This window comes from Budorcas taxicolor, chromosome X, assembly GCF_023091745.1.
Source record: "Budorcas taxicolor isolate Tak-1 chromosome X, Takin1.1, whole genome shotgun sequence".
NCBI lineage: Eukaryota > Metazoa > Chordata > Mammalia > Artiodactyla > Bovidae > Budorcas > Budorcas taxicolor.
This window is the reverse complement of record NC_068935.1, coordinates 3026643-3051486: the sequence shown is the minus strand read 5'-3', so window position 1 is coordinate 3051486 and position 24844 is coordinate 3026643. Positions and strand designations below refer to the sequence as shown.

The 24844-nt window shown below is 39.6% G+C and overlaps 1 pseudogene; it reads right to left on the bottom strand.

Annotated features, from left to right (window-relative positions):
• LOC128070096 (kinetochore protein Spc25-like) overlaps positions 1-24408 on the bottom strand; it is a 114707-nt pseudogene extending 90299 nt beyond the window's left edge.
• Positions 24409-24844: the final 436 nt, after the last annotated feature.

The following is a 24844-nucleotide window of genomic DNA, read 5'->3' as shown; positions in this document are numbered from 1 at the left end:
TTACTTTTAGGCTCTGATCTTACTTCTTTCCTTTCATTAACATTGGAATTCATTTTTCTTTTTCAAATTTCCTTAGGTTTACAATTAGATTGTTTCAGATTTTTCTTGTTTCTTAAAATAGGCCTGTCTTACTATGAACTTCCCTCTTAGAATTGCTTTTGCCACACCCCATAGATTTTAGTATGTTATATTTCTGTTTTCATTTCTCTATAGGTATTTTTAAATGTTCTTCTTTGATTTCTTTATTTACCCTTTGATTTTTCAGTACCATATTTTTTAATGCAAATCAACAATCTCCATATTTTGTATTTCTTTCTCATTTTTTTTTTCTTATTATTGATTTTGAGTTTCATAACACTATGGTTGGAAAAGGTGCTTGAGATATTTCAGGCATTCTTGAATTTATTGAGGTTTGCTTTGTGGTTTAACATGTGATTTATCCTGGAAAATATTCCATGTGCACTTGAGATGAATATGTACTCTGTTATTTTTGGATGGAGTATATATATGTATATATATATATATATAGTCTATCTATCTAGTCTAATATGCTGTTTAAAGCTGATGTTTCTGTATTGATTTTGTGTCTGGATAATCTATCCATTGCTGTATGTGGCGTGTTAAGTCCTTTACTCTTATTTTATTGCTTTGAATTTCTCTCTTTAGGTTCATTAATATTTACTTTTTATATTGTGGTGTCCCTATATTGAGTGTATATGCATTTATAAATATGATATCTTCTTGTTGGAGTGACCTCTTTATCATTATGTGGTACCCTTCTTTGTCTTTTATTACAGTCCTTGCATGAAAATCTATTTTATCTGATATGAGTATAACTACACAAGTTTTCATTCATTTCCATTTTGCATGGTATGTCTCTTTTCTCTCCTTTCACAGTTACCATGTGTGTATCCTTTTTTCTGAATTGAGTTTCTTGCTTTTTTAATCCATTCAGCCATTCAATGTCTTTTGATTAGCAACTTAAATACATTTTCATTTATAGTAATTATTAATACATATGTACTTATTCTCATTATGTTAATTGTGTCTGGTTGTTTTTGTAGCTCCTCTCTGTTTCTTTTGTCTTATCTTTCTTCTTTTATGGTTTTCTGACTAGCTTTATTGTTGTGCTTAATTTCCCTTCTCATTTTCTTTTTGTATTTTACTATTTTTTTATGTGTGGTTACTATGAGGTTCACATATAATATCCTACATATATGTCAGTCTCTTTTAAGTTGACAGAAACTTTGAACACATTCCCAGACTTTGCATTTTTACTCTATGTATATTTTACATTTTTATGATGTTTTAAATATATATATATATATATGTTATGCATCCCTAAATTATTTTAATTTCAGTTAATTTTACTACTTTTGTGTTTTAGGCTTCATACTTGCTTTATAAAAGTTTGATCCATTACCTTTGTTAATATATTTATATTTTAGGTAAAATTTTTATTTTTGTAAGTTTTCTTATTATCAACTAGCACCTTTTCTTTTTAGCTTGGAGCAGTATCTTTAAAGTTTCTTGTAAACCTGTTTTAATCATGCTGAATTCTTTTAGATTTTACTTATCTATAAAACTTTTATTCTCTCCTTCAATTCTCAATTATAACCTTTCTAGGCAGAGAATTTTTGGTTGAAAAAAATTTTTTTTCTGTCATTTCTTTGAATATGTCATGCCATTCCCTTTTGTTCTGTTAAGTTTCTCCTGAAAAATCTGCTAATATCCTTATGTGATTTCTCTTGTATTTATACTCTTATATGTAATAAGTTGTCATGGTCTTATTTGGGTTTACTTGGAACTCCCTGGACTTCCTGGACCTGTATGTCTATTTCCTTCCCCAAAGTGAGAAAGTTTACAGTCATTTTTTTTTTTTCAATTTTTTTTTTCTGGCCCTTTCTCTCCTTCTTGGATCCTTATAATGCGAATTTCCTCTTCTTGATGCTATCCCAGAAGTTCCTTAAGATGTCGTCTCTTTTTAAAATTACTTTTTCATCTTATCGCTCTGTCTGGATAATTTCTATTGCTTTGTTTTCAAGCTCACCAATGTGTTTTTTTGCTTCATCAAGTTTACTGTTGAACTCAAGTATATTTTTCAGTTCAATTGTAACTTCTGTTGGTACTTTCTTTTCTTTTCTTTTTTAGATTATCACTGTGTTCATCTCTTCTTCTCTCAAGTTCAGTGAGCTTTATTGTGACTATTATTTTATATTATTTATCAGATAGTTTGCTTATTTTCATTTCATTAAAGTCTTTTTCTGGGGATCTGTCTTATTCTTTCTTTGTCTTATTCTGATTCTTTGGTTTGGAACATATTTCTCTCTCTTTTCATTTTGCCTGACTTTTTGTTTGTCTATATACTTGGTGAAACAGCTATATTTCTTAGATTTAAAGGAGTATTCTTATATAGGAGATGGAGATGATCTATGGGGCCTAAAAACAAAATGTCCCTTGGCCACTATACCCAGACACTCAAGGGGTGTCCCTTGTTTGAGCTCCATATACCCACTGGCTATGGTCACACTGTGGATGTTGCACAGGGAGGTCAGAATATGATATGATGCACTTGCCAAGTTCTGTTGTGGTACAGCTAATGTGGTGTGGGATAGATGGGGAACAGGGTATTTTGCAGCCTGGTTGCATCATGGCTACTCTGTGGGGAAGATTGTACTTTACATAATTGCTTGGTTTGATTGCGGCACAGCTGCTGCTTTAGGATACGTAAGACTCAGGATGGTCTCATGACCTTGTTGCAACGCAGCTGCTGTCTGGGAAAGGTGGGATGCAGTGTTCTTACACAGTTTTGTTTTGGCATGGCTTCTGTTGGTGGTAGGCAGAGGCTCAGGTTTTTCATCTGTCCTGGTGAAATCTCCCTAATTTAAGGTTTGAAACCTCAGACAATATTTGCCAAGTTCATGTTGCAATGGAATATAACATATTTAGAGATTTCAGGGTTTAAAGCACAAACATCTTTGGGAGATTACTCTGCCTACCATAGTCTTCCCTCTGGCCTCCAAAGGTACACATTTTTATCAAATGCAAAATACAGTCATCATATTTTAAGGTCCCCAAATGTCTGATCTCATTACAGTATCAACTAAAAGTCTAGAATCCCAGAGGAGAGGGGCATGGAGCATCTGTGCAAGGAGGGCATGGCATCATGTTCTTGCCAGCATGGTTTTGGTGCCAGTTATAGCATAGCTGCTATGTGGGGAGAACAGTGCACAGTGTGCTTCCCTAGCCTGGTTATGGCATAACTGCTGTACCAAATGGGTGGGAACTCTGGGTGCTTTCCTAGACAGGTTGTGGTGTGGAATGGGCAAGAGCATATCAACTGGTGTTAGTTAGGCTAGTGGGAGGGCATCCAAAATGGTGCCCACAAGCTCCATCAGGAAACTAGAATAAGATGTAAAGATGGTGCTTGCCAGTGCTTCCATCCCTGGAAAAAGTCAAGAAAGTTCCAGGAGGTTGTTGACTCTCCAGTAGCTGCTTTAATTTCAGTAAGTGGGTCTCTCTCACTTATTATGGTCTAGGTGCTTTCAAACTAATGCCTTACCACTGGATCTCTGGGTGAATGTGTCTGTACATGAGCCCTTTAAGAGCAGGTTCTCTGTTCCCTATGGTTCTGTGCTTCTCCTGGACTCAGTCTCCACTGATTTTGAAAAGCAGAAAATGTAGGGCCTCTTTTTCTGGTGCCAGATCCAAATATAATTATGTCTGATGTAGGGCAGAATCCCTTCACTCCTAGAGTGAAAGTTTTGTATTTTGGAGGAATCCCTCCATATTGTGGGCCATTGATTTTTTGGGGAAAGTCCCTGTGTAAGGCTATATTTATTCTTCTCCTACCCATCTCAATGTATCTTTTAAGAAAGTGCTGTTCATCTAGTCATCAGATCCTTCTCAGAAGAAACTAATGCCATGCTGCTGTTGCTGCTGCTGCTAAGACACTTCAGTCGTGTCTGACTCTGTGCGACCCCATAGAAGGCAGACCACTAGGCTCCCCTGTCCCTGGAATTCTCCAGGAAAGAACACTGGAGTAGCTTGCCATTTCCTTCTCCAATGCATGAAAGTGAAAAGTGAAAGTGAAATTGCTCAGTTGTGTCCGACTCTTAGCGACCCCATGGACTGCAGCCCACCAGGCTCCTCCATCCATGGGATTTTCCAGGCAAGAGTACTGGAGTGGGGTGCCATTGCATTCTCCAGAAATTATGCCATATGTACCTACAAATTTGTTGTGTCCATGGGAGGAGGTGAGTTCACGATCTCCTTTCATTGCCATCTTGAACCTCTCCTCTGGGATTCTAGACTTTTAGTTGATACTGTAATGAGATCAGACATTTGGGGACCTTAAAATATGATGACTGTATTTTGCATTTGATAAAAATGTGTACCTTTGGAGGCCAGAGGGAAGACTATGGTAGGCAGAGTAATCTCCCAAAGATGTTTGTGCTTTAAACCCTGAAATCTCTAAATATGTTATATTCCATTGCAACATGAACTTGGCAAATATTGTCTGAGGTTTCAAACCTTAAATTAGGGGGATTATCTTGGATTATCCAGGTGGGGCCACTGTAATGATATAAGCTGTTAGAAGAACAGAAATTTCTCTGGCTGGAGTCAGAGATATGCCAGACTCCTGAGTAAGAGTAATTTGATTTCCTGTTGCTAGAGAGAGGACATGGAAGACCTGAGAATGAATGTGAACAACTTTTAGGAGCAAGACTGACCTACAGCTATCAACCTGCAAGTAAACAAGGATATAAGTTATATAACAAAAGGTAACTGAATTCTGCCAACAGCTTAAATGATCATGAAAGCTCATTCCTCCCTACATATTTTGGATTGGACCTCAGCCTTACTGATACCTCGGTTTCAGCACTGTGAGACTCTGGACTAAGGATCTAAGTTCACGCACCCAGTCTTCTGACATGCAGAGGCTTTAAGATAATAAATTTGCTTTGTTTTAACCTGCTATTATTTTGGTTATTTGTTACAGCAGTAACAGAAAACTAATACACTTTGTGTAGGTCCACTTCCCAAAGTGTGATTCTTTTAGGGCTCTGCAATATCTAAATAATTTTCATAAAAATATTGACATTATTTACTTTTTACTTTCTACTGGGTTGACATTTGCACTGACAGTGCAAAAGCAATTAAAGTAATTCTGATATAACTCTTGGAGCCTTAAGCAGTGGCCTCAAAGTTTATATGAACTCAGTTTAGTTCAGTTCAGTTGCCCAGTCATTTCATCCTGTTTGTGACCCCATGGACTGCAGCAGGCCAGGCTTCCTTGTCCATCACCAACTCCCAGAGCTTGCTCAAACTCATGTCCATCGAGTCAGTGATGCCATCCAACCATCTTATCCTCCATTGTCTCCTTCTCCTCCTGCCTTCAATCTCTCCCAACATCAGAGTCAGGGGGTAAAAAGCAACAAATAGCTTCACTCAAGAATTTTTTTGATTAAAAGTTAAATAATATTCATTAAAAAACTCAACTCTAGAATATATTTCTTTTAAATATTTTGTGTGACAAGTTTAGAAGTTCATAAAACCCTTAGTTTTCAATACTGAAATTAAATAATTATTTATAGGAAAGTGATTATACAATTGTTATTGCTGTGAGCTCAACTAGTGACTTTTCTTGAGGATCACTATTTTTACTTAAGCAATGGGCAGAACAACTATGTTCATTCATCCATGGGTATTTGACAGACATTTTGTCAAAAATGAACAAAATAACCCTGTGGTTTAAAGGAAAGCAACTTAATTTACTTTTTCTCAGTGATAAAATTTAAACTTTAAAGTGAAAATTAGAAATTTGGAAAATATATCTACCACTGTGAGCTCAAAAGCTTCTCAATATCTAAAGACTTATGATACTGGTGATGGTGCTCCTGAATGTGAGTTTTTGATATCATAATATCATGTTAAGGATATGTCAACATTTGGATGTTCTGCATAACTCAGTGAACTATTTCACAAATGAACAACTCATGATATTGCAAAGGGATGAATGGATCCAAAACCAGACTAATTGATTTTAATGTTAGCCATATGATCTGATTCTGCATGGTAAGCACCATTTTAAGAAACTACCACTTGGGAATTTTGATGTAGTATCAAAGGTAGATATTCATAATCATCTGTAAAATATTATTAAAAAGTTCCTTTTCAAAAAAAAAATCTCTATGAGGTCATATGCTGGGGTCCAGCCTCAGCAGAGTCCAGGGATACCCTCAAGATGAACAGCATTGGCAAAAGAATGACACGGGGAGACCAAGCTTTGGTGAGTGAGGCCCATAACTTAATTTTCAAAAGGGGCTATTATACCCTGACTTGTACATAGAGGAAAATGAAAGATGTAAAGTCATATAGAGTCAGCTCAAACACTCCAGCAGTTTTGCCCTTATCGAAACCAGGATTTTTTTCTGCATACCTTTCCCATAAACAAGGGTCTTATGTTGTGTACATTATCTTCTAGCCTTGGAGGCCTGTTGACATTTTATGACCCTTTTTTGATAAAGGTTGATCAACCAGAAAACTTGTTTTCCCTTGAAGTGTTTTTTTCTTTATACCTCTAATCTGTGTCAGCCTCAGAAAGTACTAAACAGAGTTACATTCTCATGGAGCAAAGGTGCAATGGGTTACAACAGCAAAAAAAAAAGAACTTATCAGCTCAAAGGTCTGATGTGGTTAATACCAAGGCTACTACTTGTTTTTCTTACATTACAACTATATTAACTAATGCACTCCCAGGCACACAATTTGATAAGGGATATAGGAACTTGGCAGCAAGCATTGGCTCAACAATGAAATTCTTCACCAGTATTATTTTAATAAAACTTTTTCACCCCTCGAAGGGCTATATATTTTTAGAATGCTTAAGCTTCTTGTGTCATGGTTGGGATGTTGTGAACAATCATATGCATAGTTGCAAGAGTCTGAATAAACCTGCCAAACAAGCTAGAATGCTAACAGGGGGGTTTGAATTGAAATGCTCTTTTCATGCCCAGGAGACTTATCAACTAGAGTCCTAAGTTGATTTTCTCCAGAGAAAGGTGGTCGGGGATAGCCCCATGTTAATGTCAGAAGAGTTGGTGAAAGGCATAATATAGTAAACAGTAGACAGACAGATTTTGGTTTGGGGTAGATGCTCGAGCTGGTCCAGGGAGTCCCTCAAGTCCTGATCTGCCTTGCCTGTCAGGTCTCTGCATGACCTTGTCATGGGTGGGATCTCCTGTGCTGGCTCCTGGCAGTCATAATTTCTATTTGTGTTTCAACCAAACAGGCTTCCCTGAAAGCTCAGTTGGTAAAGAATCCACCTGCAATGCAGAAGACCCCAGTTTGATTCCTGGGTTTGGAACATTCAGTAAAGAATGGATAGGCTACCCATTCCAGTATTCTTGGGTTTCTCTGATAGCTTGGCTGGTAAAGAATCACCTGCAGTGTGGGAGACCTGGGTTAGATCCCTGGGTTGGGAAGATCCCCTGGAAAAGGGAAAGGCTACCCACCCCAGTTTTCTGGCCTAGAGAATTCCATGGACTGTATAGCCCATGGGGTCACAAAGAGTCAGACACAATGAGTGACTTTCACTTCGCTTCAATTCAACCAAAGCAATGAGTGCAAGAGAATGCATAAAGAACCAAGTGTAAATTTCTAACTAAAATCTATTAAATCAGAGATAAGTCCTGCAAAATATTTGTATAATGATAAAGATATATTTATAAAAAATGTTTTATCAATGTGGTAATTGGTTTGTTATTATTTTAAATTAAATGATATATTATTTTAAAATTTGAAATTTTAATGTATAATATTATATGTATCAATAAGGGTATGTTTTAAGAGTGTAAAAGGGTTTCAGGATACAATGTCTGAGAACAACTGCAGACTATAAATTGGGTATTCAATTTTCAATTCTAGTCAGAATTTAACTAAATACACTAAAACTGACCTTTCCCAGTCCTGCGGCCACTGCTGAGTTTTCCAAATGTGCTGGCATATGGAGTGCAGCACTTTCACAGCATCATCTTTCAGAATTTGAAATAGCTCAACTGGAATTCCATCGCCTCCACTACCTTTGTTGGTAGTGATGCTTTCTAAGGCTCACTTAACTTCACATTCCAGGAGGTTTGGCTCTAGATGAATGCTCACACCATCGTGATTATCTTGGACATGAAGATCTTTTTTGTACACTTTTTCTGTGTATTCTTGCCACCTCTTCTTAATATCTTCTGCTTCTGTTAGGTCCATACCATTTCTGTCCTTTATCGAGCCCATCTTTGCATGAAATGTTCCCTTGGTATCTCTAATTTTCTTGAAGAAATCTCTAGTCTTTCCCATTCTGTTGTTTTCCTCTATTTCTTTGCATGGATCACTGAGGAAGGCTTTCTTTTCTCTTCTTGCTATTCTTTGGAACTCTGCATTCAGATGCTTATATCTTTCCTTCTCTCCTTGCTTTTCACTTCTCTACTTTTCACAGCTATTTGTAAGGCCTCCCCAGACAGCCATTTTGCTTTTTTGTATTCTTTTCCATGGGGATGGTCTTGATCCCTGAGGCAGAGGACGGAGAAGGCAATGACACCCAACTCCAGCATTCTTGCCTGGAAACTCCCATGGACAGAAGAGACTGTTGAGGCAGAGGAAACAAAGATCAAATTGCCAACATCTGCTGGATCATCAAAAAAGCAAGACAGTTCCAGAAAAACTTTTATTTCTGCTTTATTGACTATGCAAAGCTTTTGACTCTGTGGATCACAGTAAACTGTGGAAAATTCTGACAGAGATGGGAATAGCAGACCCCTTGACCAGCCTCTTGAGAAACCTAATATAGGTCAGGAAGCAACAGTTAGAACTGGACATGGAACAAACAGTAAAAGGAGTACATCAAGGCTGTATATTGTTATGCTGCTTATTTAACATATATGCAGAGTACATCATGAGAAACGCAGGGCTGGATGAAGTACAAGCTGGAATCTAGATCGCTGGGAGAGATATCAATAACCTCAGATACACAGATGACACCAGCCTTATAGCAGAAAGTGAAGAGGAACTAAAAAGCTTCTTGATGAAAGTGAAAGGGGAGAGCGAAATAGTTGGCTTAAAGCTCAACATTCAGAAAACGAAGATCATGGCATCCGGTCCCATCACTTCATGGGAAATAGATGGGGAAACAGCAGAAACAGTGTCTGATTTTATTTTTGGGGGGCTCCAAAATCACTGCAGATGTGACTGCAGCCATGAAATTAAAAGACGCTTACTCCTTGGAAGGAAAGTTATGACCAACATAAATAGTATATTTAAAAGCAGAGACATTATTTGCCAACAAAGGTCCATCTAGTCAAGGCTATGATTTTACAAGTAATCATGTATGGATGTGAGAGTTGGACTGTGAAGAAAGCTGAGCACCGAAGAATTGATGCTTTTGAACTGTGATGTTGGAGAAGACTTTTGAAAGTCCCTTTGACTGCAAGGATATCCAACCAGTCCATTCTAAAGGAGATCAGTACTGGATGTTCTTTATAAGGAGTGATGCTAAAGCTGAAACTCCAATACTTTGGCCACCTCATGCGAAGAGTTGACTCATTGGATAAGACTCTGATGCTGGGAGGGATTGGGGGCTGGAGGAGAAGGGGACGACAGAGGATGAGATGGCTGGATGGCATCACCAACTCGATGGACATAAGTCTGAGTGAACTCCGGGAGTTGGTGATGGACAGGGAGGCTTGGTGTGCTGTAATTCATGGGGTCACAAAGAGTTGGACAAGATTGAGACACTGAACTGAACTGAAATACACTAGTAAAATAGCCATTGGTGAATACTCAGACAAACATTTAAATGTGCTAATGACTGCACAAGAAGTTTTAAAATTCTTTAGGTACTGGGAAGTCAGCTTCTATAGTTTCTTTAAAACATCTTTCTCGAGTGGACTTAAAATATGAACACTGAAAACACCTAGATGTCTTGATTAAATTTATAGAAATGATAATGTAATTAGTGAATTCAGGCATAAATAACATTTTCTTCTTGAATTGCTTCACCCAGAGATTGTTTCCTATTTAATTACCTTATTTTTAAAATTAATTTGTTTATTTTAATTGAAGGCTACTTTACAATATTGTAGTGATTTTTGCCATTCATTGACATGTATCAGGGTGTACATTAGTCCCCATCCTGAACCCCTCCCCCACCTCCTTCCCCACTTCCATCAGGGTTGTCACAGTGCATCAGATATGGACTGGTGATATATTTCACATATGCTAATATACATGTTTCAGTGCTAGTCTCTCAAATCATCCCTCCCTCGCCTTCTCCCACAGAGTCCAAATGTCTGTTCTTTACTTCTGTGTCTCTTTTGCTGTCTCACATACAGGGTCATTGTTATCATCTTTCTAAATTCCATATATATGTGTTAATATACTGTATTTGTGTTTTTCTGACTTACTTCACTCTGTATAATAGGCTCCAGTTTCATCCACCTCATTAGAACTAATTTAAATGCATTCTTTTTAATAGCTGAGTAATATCCCATTGTGTATATGTACCACAGCTTTCTTATCCACTCATCTGCCAATGGACATCTAGGTTGCTTCCATATCCTGGCTATTGTAAACAGTGCTATGATGAGCATTGGAGTATACATGTCTCTTCCAATTCTGGTTTCCCTGGTGTGTATGCCCAGCAGTGGGGTTGCTCAGTCATATGGCAGTTCTATTTCCCATTTTTTAAGGAATCTCCACACTGTTCTCCATAGTCGCTGTACTAGTTTGCATTCCCACCAACAGTTTAACAGGTTTTCTTTTCTCTGCACCCTCTTCAGCATTTACTGTTTGTAGACGTTTTGATAGCAGCCATTCTGACCACCGTGAGATGATATCTCATTGTGGTTTTGATATGCATTTCTCTGATAATGAGTGATGTTGAGCATCTTTTCATGTGTTTGTTAGCCATCTGCATGTCTTCTTTGGAGAAATTTCTGCTTAGGTCTTTGGCCCATTTTTTGATTGGGTCATTTATTTTTCTGGTATTGAGCTGCATGAGCTGCTTGTATATTTTTGAGATTATTTCTTTGTCAGTTGTTATCATTTTCTCCCCTTCTGAAGGCTGTCTTTTCACCTTGCTTATAGTTTCTTTCATTGTGCAAAAACTTTTAAGTTTAATTATGTTCCATTTGTTTATTTTTTTATTTTATTTCCAGTACTCTGTGATGTGGGTCATAGAAGATCCTGCTGTGATTTATGTCAGAGAGTGTTTTGCCTATGTTCTCCTCTAGAAGTTTTATAGTTTCTGGTCTTATGTTTAGATCTTTAATCAATTATGATCTTATTTGTGTGTATGATGTTAGAAAGTGTTCTAGTTTCATTCTTTTACAGTTGGTTGACCAGTTTTCCCAGCACCACTTGTTAAAGAGACTGTCTTTTCTTCATTGTATTATTGCATCCTTTATCAAAGATAAGGTGTCCATAGGTGCGTGAATTTATCTCTGGGCTTTCTATATTGTTCCATTGATCTATATTTCTGTCTTTGTGCCAGTACCATACTGTCTTGAGGACCATAGCTTTGCAGTATAATTTGAAGTCAGGCAGATTGATTCCTCCATTTCCATTATATTTTACATATTCCAATTCTGCTCTAGCCAATTGCATTAGAGATTAGGAGGCAGTGAGGCAAATTGAACCTCAGTCATTTGATAGTCTTTGTTTCTTTGACCTGTAATTTAATGCTTATGTTCCAGAATGGTGGAGCTAGCATGCCCTACTCTAAGAAGCCAGTATAAGATACAGCAATTCTATTCATAGAGGGAATATGGACTTTGCGGCAGTTGGTTTCTGAAACCTCTGTGAACTAAGAAAATAAGATAAACCAAGTGCTGAGATCATGAAACACTATTCTAATTTTAATTTATTTCCCTGAAATTTTTATTTGTCCTTTTATCTAAATTTTAAATGATGTGTGTGGCCTCTTAGTTTGGTCATTTGCATATGCTTTTGGTGAATTTATTTTCTTTATTGTCTTTGGGTTTAAAAGTTTAAGATACTTTCAACTTGATCTTTACCAGTGTATAACATCTCATCAGCACTTTCTAAAGAGAAGAAAACATTTACATAATCTCTGGTAGTTGTTACAGTATGACATTTATATAGAGACAAAATATATTTATAGGTGATTTTGGTGTGAGGAGTGACAAAACTGAAAATGAGGCAAGGCAAATTGTTTTTCTTACTCTAACCTTATTTCTGGTTGTTGTTATTGTTGTTCAGTCACTAAGTCATGTCTGACTCTTTGCGACCCCATGGACTGCAGCACGCCAGGCTCCTCTTTCCTCCACTACCATGGTGTGAGCAAATTCATGTCCATTGATTTGGTGATGCTATCAAATCATCTCATCCTCTGCTGCCTTCTTCTTCTGCCTTCAATCTTTTCACCATGAGGGTCTTTTCTAGTAAGTTGGCTCTTCATATAAGGTGGCCAAAGTATTGGACCTTTAGCTTTAGTATCAGTCCTTCCAGTGAACGGTCAGGGTTGATTTCCTTTATGATTGACTGGTTTGATCTCCTTGTAGTCCAAAGGACTCTCAAGAGTCTTCTCCATCAGCACAATTTCAAAGTATCAAATCTTTGGTGTTCAGCCTTCTTTTAGGCACAAGTCTCACGTTTGTACATGACTGCTAGTAAAACCTCTCACGTTTGTACATGACTGCTGGAAAAACCATAGCTTTGACTAAATAGACCTTTCACAGAAAATTGAGTGAGTATGTTAGTCTCTCAGACATGTCCAGCTTTTTGTGAACCCATGGATTGGGGCACGCCAGGCTTCTTAGTCCATGGGATTTTCCAAGCAACAGTACTGGAGTGAGTTGCCATCCACTACTCCAGGGGATCTTCCCAAGCCAGAGATTGAACCCTGCAGAGGTCTCTTGCATTTCAGGCAGATTCTTTACCATCTGAGCCACTAGGGAAGCTTTTTTATATTCTCTCTAGACCTGTCATAGCTTTCTTTCCAAAAAGCAAGTGTCATTACTACAATATAATATTTTATCATTATAAACTGAATGATCAAATGTTAATAGACTGAGTGATTAAATATGTATATCCTTCCCTGTCTTAGTTATTAATTTCTGAACTTCTTGACCATAATCTGTATCTAAATGCATTATTTGGTCTATATTTATAGTAACTAAAGGCTAAAATTGAGACTTGCTTCTATGTTTAATTCAGGCTGATATTAATATGAATTCCATTTGTTCCTAAATGCTATAAGAGCACATTACACATATCATATTCATAATAAAGCATACTTTAATTTCACATTTAGTAATTACCATTTCATATAAATTATTAATGGTATCTTCAATTAATATCCAGTCATGAAATTATGTAATACTCTATTGTGTAGCTAAGAATTTGCTTTATACTGTCCTTCATTCCATTGGCAAAACTCTACTTAAGGGCTATGGTATTCACAATTGCTTCCTAAGAACTACACACAATGGAACCCATTATTGTCCCATGAAGATGATTTTACACTTGTTGCTGGGCCTATGTTTCTATGATAATTTGAATAATCTTATTTCATCCTGAGAGCAGAAAATGAAATTTTCTATTAGTTCAAATGTACATAAATGCACATAGTTATTAACATGTATGAGGTATCCAATTTTCAGTTTCATGCACTGGAGAAGGAAATGGTAACCCACTTCAGTGTTCTTGCCTTGAATCCCAGGGACGGGGGAGCCTGGTGGGCTACTATCTATGGGGTTGCACAGAGTTGGACACGACTGAAGCGACTTAGCAGCAGCAGCAACAGCACCATGAGGTATTAGATCTGACAGATAAAGTGCCTGAAGAACTATGGCCAGAGGCTCATAGTACAGGAGGTGGTGATCAAAACCATCCCCAAACAAGAAATGCAAAAGGCAAAATGGTGGTCTGAGGAAGCCTTACCTATAGCTGAGAAAAGAATAGAAGCTAAAGGCAAAGGTGAACAAGAAAGATATACCAATCTGAACACAGAGTTACAAAGAACAGCAAGGAGAGATAAGAAAGCCTTCCTAAGTGATCAGTGCAAAGAAATAGAGGAAAACAATAGAATGGGAAAGACTAGAGATCTGTCAGGAGCCACATTAGGCATTACTGACAAAATGGAGATATGACCCCAACCCCCTCTCCTCATCTCACAGGCACGTTTCTGGGATGAAGGAGTTAGGCCTTGTGATTCTGACTTGTTCTTTCCTATCATCAGTTTAAGTGGCTGGAAAGAATGTTAAGGTGCTTGAGAGAAGCATGAGAAAGCACAAAGCCTTCTGCAGTTGTGCCCAGAAAAATGATCTATAAAGTAACCATTGAAATTTGTTCAAGGATCTTTACAAAAAATGTTCCAGGATGAGCATGTAAGCCACAGCTTGAGGCCATGGAAGGATTGTTTTCTGAGACCTGTTTGTGAGGGAAATATTTATGGCAAAAGAAGTTTGCTGAGTTTAGGGTTTAGGAATAATTAATAATAGCTAGAAGCCTTTTTAGGAGATAGAGATCTTAAGATGCTAGGGACAAACAGGATTTAGAAAGATAAGAAATAAACTGAGGAATGTAGCATGAGTTACACTGTAATCACAAGTTAAGTACAGTAAATCTGGGTGGAGGAAACTAAAAATGTCAAATCTTTGACCTAATGCTTTTTTCAAAGTATAAAAGAAAACCTGAAGCTTGAAATAAACATGTAGTTCCCTACTATGAGTCAGAGGCTATATCATCTTCTGCCCACACCGGTCACACATTAAGGCTGATTCCCTGGCGGCTGAAGCTGGACTCCCGCAGACCTCTTAAGATAATTAGAGATACTAAGGGAATATTTCATGCAAGTTCAGTTCACTTCAGTTCAGTCACTCAGTCGTGTCCAACTCTTGGTGACCCCATGAATCGTAGCATGCCAGGCTTCCCTGTCCATCACCATCTCCCAGCGTTCATTCAGACTCACATCCATCAAGTCCATGGTGCCATCCAGCCATCTCATCCTCCTTTGTCCCCTTCTCCTCCTGCCCCCAATCCTTCCCACCATCAGAGTCTTTTCCAATGAGTCAACTCTTTGCATAAGGTGGCCAAAGTACTGCAGCTTCAGCTTCAGCATCATTCCTTCCAAAGAAATCCCAGGGCTGCTCTGCTTCAGAATGAACTGGTTGGATCTCCTTGCAGTCCAAGGGACTCTCAAGAGGCTTCTCAAACACCACAGTTCAAACGTATCAATTCTTCGGTGCTCAGCCTTCTTCACAGTCCAACTCTCACATCCATACATGACCACAGGAAAAACCATAGCCTTGACTAGACGGACCTTAGTCGGCAAGGTAATGTCTCTGCTTTTGAATATACTATCTAGGTTGGTCATAACTTTTCTTCCAAGGAGTAAGTGTCTTTTAATTTCATGGCTGCAGTCGCCATCTGCAGTGATTTTGGAGCCCCAAAAATAAAGTCTGAGACTGTTTCCACTGTTTCCCCATCTATTTCCCATGAAGTGATGGGACCAGATGCCATGATCTTCGTTTTCTGAATGTTGAGCTTTAAGCCAACTTTTTCACTCTCCTCTTTCACTTTCATCAAGAAGCTTTTTCACTCCTCTTTGCTTTCTGCCATAAGGGTGGTGTCATCTGCATATCTGAGGTTATTGATATATCTCCTGGCAATCTTGATTCCAGCTTGTGTTTCTTCCAGTCCACCGTTTCTCATGATGTACTCTGCATATGAGTTAAATAAGCAGGGTGACAATATACAGCCTTGACATACTCCTTTTCCTATTTGGAACCAGTCTGTTGTTCCATGTCCAGTTCTAACTGTTGCTTCCTGACCTGCATACAGATTTCTCAAGAGGCAGGCCAGGTGGTCTGGTATTCCCATCTCTTTCAGAATTTTCCACAGTTTATTGTGAGCCACACTGTCAAAGGCTTTGGCATAGTCAATAAAGCAGAAAGAGATGTTTTTCTGGACCTCTCTTGCTTTTTCCATGATCCAGCGGATGTTGGCAATTTGACTCTGGTTCCTCTGCCTTTTCTAAAACCAGCTTGAACATCAAGGAGTTCACGGTTCACGTATTGCTGAAGCCTGGCTTTGAGAATTTTGAGCATTATTTTACCAGCATGTGAGATGAGTGCAATTGTGCGGTAGTTTGAGCATTCTTTGGAGTTGCCCTTCTTTGGAATTTGAATGAAAACTGACCTTTTCCAGTCCTGTGGCCACTGCTGAGTTTTCCAAATTTGCTGGCATATTGAGTGCAGCACTTTCACAGCATCATCATTCAGGATTTGAAATAGCTCAACTGGAATTCCATCACCTCCACTAGCTTTGTTCATAGTGATGCTTTGTAAGGCCCACTTGACTTCACATTCCAGGATGTCTTGCTCTAGATGAGTGATCACACCATCATGATTATCTGGGTCATGAAGATGTTTTTTGTACAGTTCTTCTGTGTATTCTTGCCACCTCTTCTTAATATCTTCTGCTTCTGTTAGGTCCAGATGATTTCTGTCCTTTATTGATCCCATCTTTGCATGAAATGTTCCCCTGGTATCTCTAATTTTCTTGAAGAGATCTCTAGTCTTTCCCATTCTGTTGTTTTCCTCTATTTCTTTGCATGGATCACTGAGGAAGGCTTTCTTATCTCTCCTTGCTATTCTTTGGAACTCTGCATTCAGATGCTTATATCTTTCCTTTTCTCCTTTGCTTTTCACCTCTCTTCTTTTCACAGCTATTTTTAAGGCCTCCCCAGACAGTCATTTTGCCTTTTTGCATTTCTTTTCCATGGGGATGGTCTTGATCCCTGTCTCCTGTACAATGTCACGAACCTCAGTCCATAGTTCATCAGGCACTCTATCTATCAGATCTAGACCCTTAAATCTATTTCTCACTTTCACTGTATAATCATAAGGGATTTGATTTAGGTCATACCTGAATGGTCTAGCGGTTTCTCTTACTTTCTTCAATTTGAGTCTGAATTTGGTAATAAGGATTTCATGATCTGAGCCACAGTCATCTCCTGGTCTTGCTTTTCTTGACTGTATAGAGCTTCTCCATCTTTGGCTGCAAAGAATATAATACTTCTGATTTCGATGTGGATCATCTGGTGATGTCCATGAGTAGAGTCTTCTCTTGTATTGTTGGAAGAGGGTGTTTGCTATGACCAGTGCATTTTCTTGGCAAAACTCTATTAGTCTTTGCCTTGCTTCATTCCACATTCCAAGGCCAAATTTGCCTGTTACTCCAGGTGTTTCTTGACTTCCTACTTTTGCATTCCAGTCCCCTATAATCAAAAGGACATCTTTTTTGGGTGTTAGTTCTAAAAGGTCTTGTCGGTCTTCATAAAACCGTTCAACTTCAGCTTCTTCAGCGTTACTGGTTGGGGCATAGACTTGGATAACTGTGATATTGAACGGTTTGCCTTGGAGACGAACAGAGTTCATTCTGTCGTTTTTGAGATTGCATCCAAGTACTGCATTTCGGACTCTTTTGTTGACCATGATGGCTACTCCATTTCTTCTGAGGGATTCCTGTCCACAGTAGTAGGTATAATGTTCATCTGAGTGAAATTCACCCACACCAGTCCATTTTAGTTCACTGATTCCTAGAATGTTGAAGTTCACTCTTGCCATCTCCTGTTTGACCACTTCCAATTTGCCTTGATTCATGGACCTGACATTCCAAGTTCCTATGAAATATTGCTCTTTACAGCATCAGATCTTGCTTCTATCACCAGTCACATCCACAACTGGGTACTGTTTTTGCTTTGGCTCCATCCCTTCATTCTTTCTGGTGTTATTTCTCCACTGACCTCCAGTAGCATATTGGGCACCTAATGACCTGGGAGTTCCTCTTTTCTTATCCTATCATTTTGTCTTTTCCTACTGTTCATGGGGTTCTCAAGGCAAGAATACTGAAGTGGCTTGTCATTCCCTTCTCCAGTGGACCACATTCTGTCAGGCCTCTCCACCGTGACCCACCCATCTTGGGTTGCCCCGCAGGCATGGCTTGGTTTCATTGAGTTAGACAAGCCTGTGGTCCTAGTGTGATTAGATTGACTAGTTTTCTGTGAGTATGGTTTCAGTGTGTCTGCCCTGTGATGCCCTCTTGCAACACCTACCATCTTACTTGGGTTTCTCTTACCTTGGGCCTGGGGTATCTCTTCAAGTCTGCTCCAGCAAAGATGGGCATAATAAAGGACAGAAATGGTATGGACCTAACAGCAGCAGAACATATTAAGAAGAGGTGGCAAGAATGTAGAGAACTATACAGAAAAAGATCTCCACGACCCAGATAACAATGATGGTGTGATCATTCACCTAGAATGAGACATCCTGGAATGCCAAGTTAAGTGGGCCTTAGATAGCATCACTGTGAACAAAGTTAGTAGAAGTGATGGAATTCCAGTTGAGCGCTTTCAAATCCTAAGAGATGATCTGTGAAAATGGTGCACTCGATATGCCAGCAAATTTGGAAAATTCAGCAATGGCCACAGGACTGGAAATGGTCCGTTTTCATTCCAATCCCAAAGAAGGGCAATGTGAAGAATGTTCAAACTACCCCACAATTGAACTCATCTTGAAAGGTTGTTGTTGAACCATGAAAAGATGCTAGAATTCTTGGCCTCTGGAGGAGAAGAATTGAATCCGGGGCCAGAGATGAGGCTTGATCGCTCAGAGCTTTTGTGTAATAAAGTTTTATTAAAGTATAAAGGAGATAGAGAAAGCTTCTGACATAGGCATCAGAAGGGGGCAGAAAGAGTACCTCCTTGCTAGTGTTAGCAATGGAGTTATATACACTCTCCAATCAGTTATTACAGTGAATCAAAAGGATGTCTGGAGGTTGTAAAGACCTCACTAGACCTACTCCTATAATTTACATTTTAAGATAACAGGATTAGACAGAAGGCTTTTTTCAGAGACTGTGCTTAAGTGGGATAGATTATTGTTATATAATCCTAAGGAATGTACAGGGGAAAAAAAAAAGTTTGTCCTTTCTTCCTCCTTGAGAATTCCAGACCCCTCTCTCCTTGGGGACCCCTAGAGTTCTTATCAACCTGCCTAGGAAATGAACCTCTCATCCCCCTTTTCTTTTAGGAGAATTATGTTGCCAAGGGGAAGGGGCCTCATTTTCATTCCATAACTACTTCCTGCTGTTTAGGGGCATGGTCCCTAAATTGTTGAGGCAACATATTCTCCTAACCCTCATATTGAGGGTCTCTGATCCAGGGCCCCCAAGTAATGGTTGGATGAGGCTAGGCTCTAGTAGGAGCTTGGACAACCATTAGTAACTTAAAAGCCATCATACGACTAGAAACAAACCCAGTTACACAGTTACAGATGCAGGGAGCCAACAGCAAAAATAGAAAAATCAGAATTATTGTAATTAAGATAGTTTTCCACCATGGGGAACAAGTTACTATCTCCCAAAGTGAGGCAATTGAGGCTTCAGGAGTATCCATAGGCCCAATCATCTTGTTCATGTGTTTAGTAAAATGAGTAACATTAGTGCTCATATCAGGTATATATGTACAGCATTAGGTATGAATAATGACACAAGTTCCTCCTTGCACAGATGTCAGAATATCTAAAGCCAATCTGTTTTGTAAAACCACCTTTCTAATTTGTGGTTCTTTGGCATTAAGAGCTGAAATAGCTTTTTGAGAATCTTGTAATGCCTGTTGAGTAAAATTAGTCAAAGCATCCACTCATAGCATAGCATCTGTAGTTCCCAAAGAGGGAACAAATGCTGCAGCCAAATAATCTTACTGGTGAAATACAGACCATGCCCACGGAATTTTAAGGATGGGGTAAATTAACAGGCTTTTCTCAAGCTCTGAAAATATAAAGACATGAGTAAAGACTAGACCTAGGGTGCATCTCCCTATTCAGCCAGGGGGAAGCCATGCCCATAGGTAAGAGCCACATATCCAATATGTCTCGTTTGGAGCAAGCCAGTGTGACTGAGATATCCAGTACCAATCAGTGCCTACCTAGCCAGACAAAGGGAAGACCTGAGTTGGGATTGGAAAACAAGGGAATAATTACATTGCATATTTCCTGAGGCAAAAATGCCAAGTATTTTCAATCATTATAATTAAGTTGTTGACTAACTGCTGGGAATGGCTCTATTTGTTTCCAGCATACAGGGGCAGTAGATATTAGACATCTTTTTTCAGGAGTAAACCATATAACCCCATCCCATATTTGATAAATGTCAGGTTAAAAAAAAAAAATTAGATCTAGACTTATTTGCCAACCGAGTTAAAATCAAAATGAAAAGTCACATTATGGCCATAGTTACATCAGTCCATCTTAAGGTTGTGAGACGTCTTCAGATGAAGAAAAGGCATCACAAATGATTGTTGTTAAAGGTATTGACAGACTTGGAGAAAGTATTTTCCTTGAAGTGGAGATGTCCACCACAGGAACCCCTCTACTGATGAAGAGGGGAGGGCTCCACAGACCCAGTAGTTAAACTGATTGTGGAATTCAGCATAGGAATGAGCCCAGGATAAGAAGGCATTATCCTGAGGATCAAACGGCATACTCAGGATTTTAGGAGTCAGCAGAAGTAAGCTCACATAGATTATCAGGCCCATCTGAAAAGTACAAAGTCAGAGCATAGAAAGTAAAGACATAAAATGAAGTCACTTAGTTCTGGTCAGGGTGCCACCTGTTAACTCGAGTGGGATGTACCCACGAATCAATTCCTGGGACTTTGACAGCTGTGGGAGAAGAAAGAATAACCTGGTAAGGGACTTCCCAGAAGGGCTAGAGGGATTGGCCCCCAAACCCCAATGATTTTATGAAGACCTCGGTTCCTGGCTCAAATAGAGGCTTGTTTGACTCAGAGGCTGGGTCAGGAGTCATCTCCCAGAGTTCTGTTAATGCCTGTTGAAAAGCTGAGAGCTGAGTTACATAACTAGTTAATTCCAAGGCTTCAGGGTCTATAACAATGTCTGGGCATAAGAAAGGCCTTCCATAAATACATTCAAAGGGGGGAAGTGCCTCTTTTTGGGGGCAGTTTGAGCCCTCATTAAAGCTATGGGTAAGACTTTAATCCAATTGTCCTACATCTCTTGAGTTAATTTCTGAAGATGTCTTTTGATAATGTCATTAGCTTTTTCAACCTTTCCTGAGGATTGGAGACTCCAGGAACAGTGTAAGTGATATTCTATTCCTAGAGCCTTAGACACCCGCTGAGTTACAGCAGCTTTAAAGGCAGAGCCATTGTCACTCTGAAGACTCCGTGGCAGCCCAAACCTGGGGATAATTTCATGGATTAAGATCTTTATAACCTCCTTAGCCTGTTCACTACGACAGGGAAAAGCTTCAATCCATCCAGTAAAAGTATCCATCCAAACTTGTAAGCAAGAATACCCATTAGCTTTTGGCATATGAGTAAAATCAGTTTCCCAATCCTCTCCAGGATACTTTCCACTTTGTTGTAATCCAGATTTTGCTAGTTTTTCAGTCTTTGGGTTATTTTTCTGACAAGCCTCACACTTTTTGATAATATTCTTTAAAGTTTTCTTTACATTTTTACCTTCAAACAAACGAGAAGCCATCTGGTAAGTACTCTCTGCACCCAAATGAAAGCTCTGGTGTAAACCCTTAAGAATTTTCCACTGAGCATTTCCAGGAATTATTAATCGTCCATCCTTGGACTTTAACCATCCTTTATCAGTAGTCTTTGCTCCTCTTTTCTCGTATCTTTCTAATTCTTCCTCAGTATATTGTGTTTTTTCCTGTTCCACGGGACCTGTCCAGATCAAAGGCATCTGCAGTGAAAGGGTTTCGGAAAGTGCCGCTTTTCTGGCTTGACAGTCAGCCAACAGATTGCCTTTGGCTACTTTACTCCCATCCCTGCTGTGCCCTTTGCAATGCATAACAGCTACTTCTTTAGGACAATATAAAGCAGTTAAAAGTCTCTCAATCTCTCTGAAATGTTTAATAGGTTCTCCTGTTGCTGTTTTAAACTTTCTTTCCATACTGCAGTATGAGCATGTAAAGTCAAATAAACATACTTAAAATCAGTGTAGATATTTACCCGCTGCCCTTTGCTTAACTCTAGAGCTCTGGTCAGAGCCACAAGCTCTGCTAACTGAACACTGGTTCCCTAGGGGAGAGATTTTGCTTCTAAAACCTGTTCAGCAGTCACCACTGCGTAACTTGCTTTGGTGTGAAACCCCTCAGTCACGTCTGACTCTTTGCAACCCCTGACTCTTTGCAACCCCATGGACTGTAGCCTACCAGGCTCCTCCCTCCATGGGATTCTCCAGGCAAGAGTACTGGAGTGGATTGCCATTTCCTTCTCCAGGGGATCTTCCTGACCCAGGGATCGAACCCAGGTCTCCCGCATTCCAGGCAGATGCTTTAACCTCTGAGCCACCAGGGAAGCCCCCATTTCATTCCAAACAAATGAACTGCCATCCGTACATATTTCCAGGTCAGGATTGTCTAATGGAGTATCCATTAGGTCTTCCCGAGCTGCATAGTTTAAAGTTAGAAATTGGGAACAATCATAATAAGGTGTTTTGTTTTCCTTCTCAGGAAGGAAAGTGGCAGGATTTAAATTTCCACAAACTTTAAGCTTAGTTACTGGTCCTTCTAAAAACAATTACTGATATTTAAGAAGCCTACTGTCTGTCATCCAAATATTAACCTTAGAATTTAAGATTCCACTCACATCATGAGAAGTCAGTACAATAAGTTTTCGTACATTAATTATTTTTAAAGCTTCAGCCAGTGAGGTCACCCATGCGAAATTACATCTAATTCTCTTCTTAGATAAGCAATAGGTTGCCGGTGAGGCCCTCGGTGTTGTGTCAAAACTCCCAAGGTCATACCTTTTCTTTCAGTGACAAACAAATTAAATTCTGACCCTGTGGGCAAGCTCAGAGCGGGAGCTTGCAGGAGAGCAGTCTGAAGAACCTTAAAAGCCTTTTGAGTATCTGGAGACCAAACCAGTTTGTTGGTTTGGGGCTGCTGAGTTTCAGCTATAAGTTTATATAAAGGCCGGGCAAGTTCCCCATAACCGGGAATCCAAATAGGACAGTAACCTGTAATTCCCAAAAATCCTCTCAATTGTCTTAAAGTCATAGGTAACGGATGATTTACTATAGGTTTAATTTTGACAGGGAGGCCTCAGTTCAGTTCAGTTCAGTTCAGTCGCTCAGTCGTGTCCGACTCTTTGCGACCCCATGAATCACAGCACGCCAGGCCTCCCTGTGCATCACCATCTCCTGGAGTTCACTCAGAGTCACGTCCATTGAGTCCGTGATGCCATCCAGCCATCTAATCCTCGGTCGTCCCCTTCTCCTCCTGCCCCCAATCCCTCCCAGCATCAGAGTCTTTTCCAATGAGTCAACTCTTCGCATGAGGTGGCCAAAGGACTGGAGTTTCAGCTTTAGCCTGGCGTGCTGAAATTCATGGGGTCGCAAAGAGTCGGACACGACTGAGGGACTGAACGGAACTGAACTGATTCCCAGTGGGGAGGGCGGTTATCTCATCATCCCTCTTCCCTACTGATTCATTGCCAAGACATTCATCTCCATAAGCAACCGCTTTTCCCAAAACTCGAGTTTTTGAGTTGGGAGTCAGCGTTTGTCCCAGATATACATCACATCCTTCCAAGTAAGGTCATAAAGCAAAGTAACACCTTTAAAAGCTCTAATATATTTTTCTGTGTCCTCTCAATAGTCTCTCAGATTCTCCTTGCTTCTTTGTATTTCTTGATAAGAAAAAGACTTATTAACTCTCATAGACTGATTATTTCTCCTGGTGGGTGCTTCATGAAGACGCAACAGCTTGTGTGGCTTTTCCTCAGTCTCTCTGGCTGCTTTGCACATATGAACCCAGAGATAGATTGGAGAAACCTGCTTTTCTTATTCTCTTTGTCTCCTGTCCTCCGTCTCATCTAGCAAAGTAGGAGGACTGGAGGGAGCTGAAGGTGTCATACCCAAATCTATACCCTTAGGACACAAGTCTGGCATATTTTGCAGAGGGACAAAGGGCAACCCGTATGCTACTTCTACGTATTTCCTTTGTTTTCTACAGAACATGCCTAATTGTAAAACAGTATTATACTTAAGAGACCCTCCAACCAGCCACTGTTCACTGTCCTCCAGTGGGTATCACAGCCATAGAGTATCACATAGGAAGACCAGGTGTGTCTTCTTTAAGCCTTGGGGATCAAATCTATCCCAATTTTTCAGGATACAGTTCAAAGGAGTGAGGCTGGAATTGTTAGCTCCCATCTGTGAGAGAGAAAGTGACCAGTACACTCTTTCTACCAGAGGTGTCCCTCCCTCCTCTAGACGGGGGTGTAGACAGAGTTTACACCAAAGTTTTCTTTCCTGGTTGGACTTACTCTGTCCCTTACTGATGCAAGCGCCATACTCGTCCCTCCCAGTTCTACCACTGAGATGGGTTGGGGATGCACCAGCGGTAGACCTGATGGCATTCCTGACTGCCGTCCAGCTCCTCACCATTAAAACCTTGCTTACCTCTGATGCCACCCAGGGTGCAATCACAGGAACCTTCTGGAATGCCTTCTAAGCTAAGGCTGTTGAGGGAAACATTCATCACCTGAGTGACTGTGCATGACCCTGAGTCTCTTCCTGACCACAATAAGACTGATACGAACATAAAACTGAAATGTTCCTTCCAGGCGTCACCACACCAGTATAACAGCCTCCTCTGGTCCAATAAGAGCCATGGTTACCAAAGGAAAAAAAAAATTGCAGTTCCAATCTGAGTAACCTTTAATTTCAGAGATGCTGTTGGAGCTAGAGGTCCATCTAACTTCCGAACTTTCAACTCCTAGTGAGGCT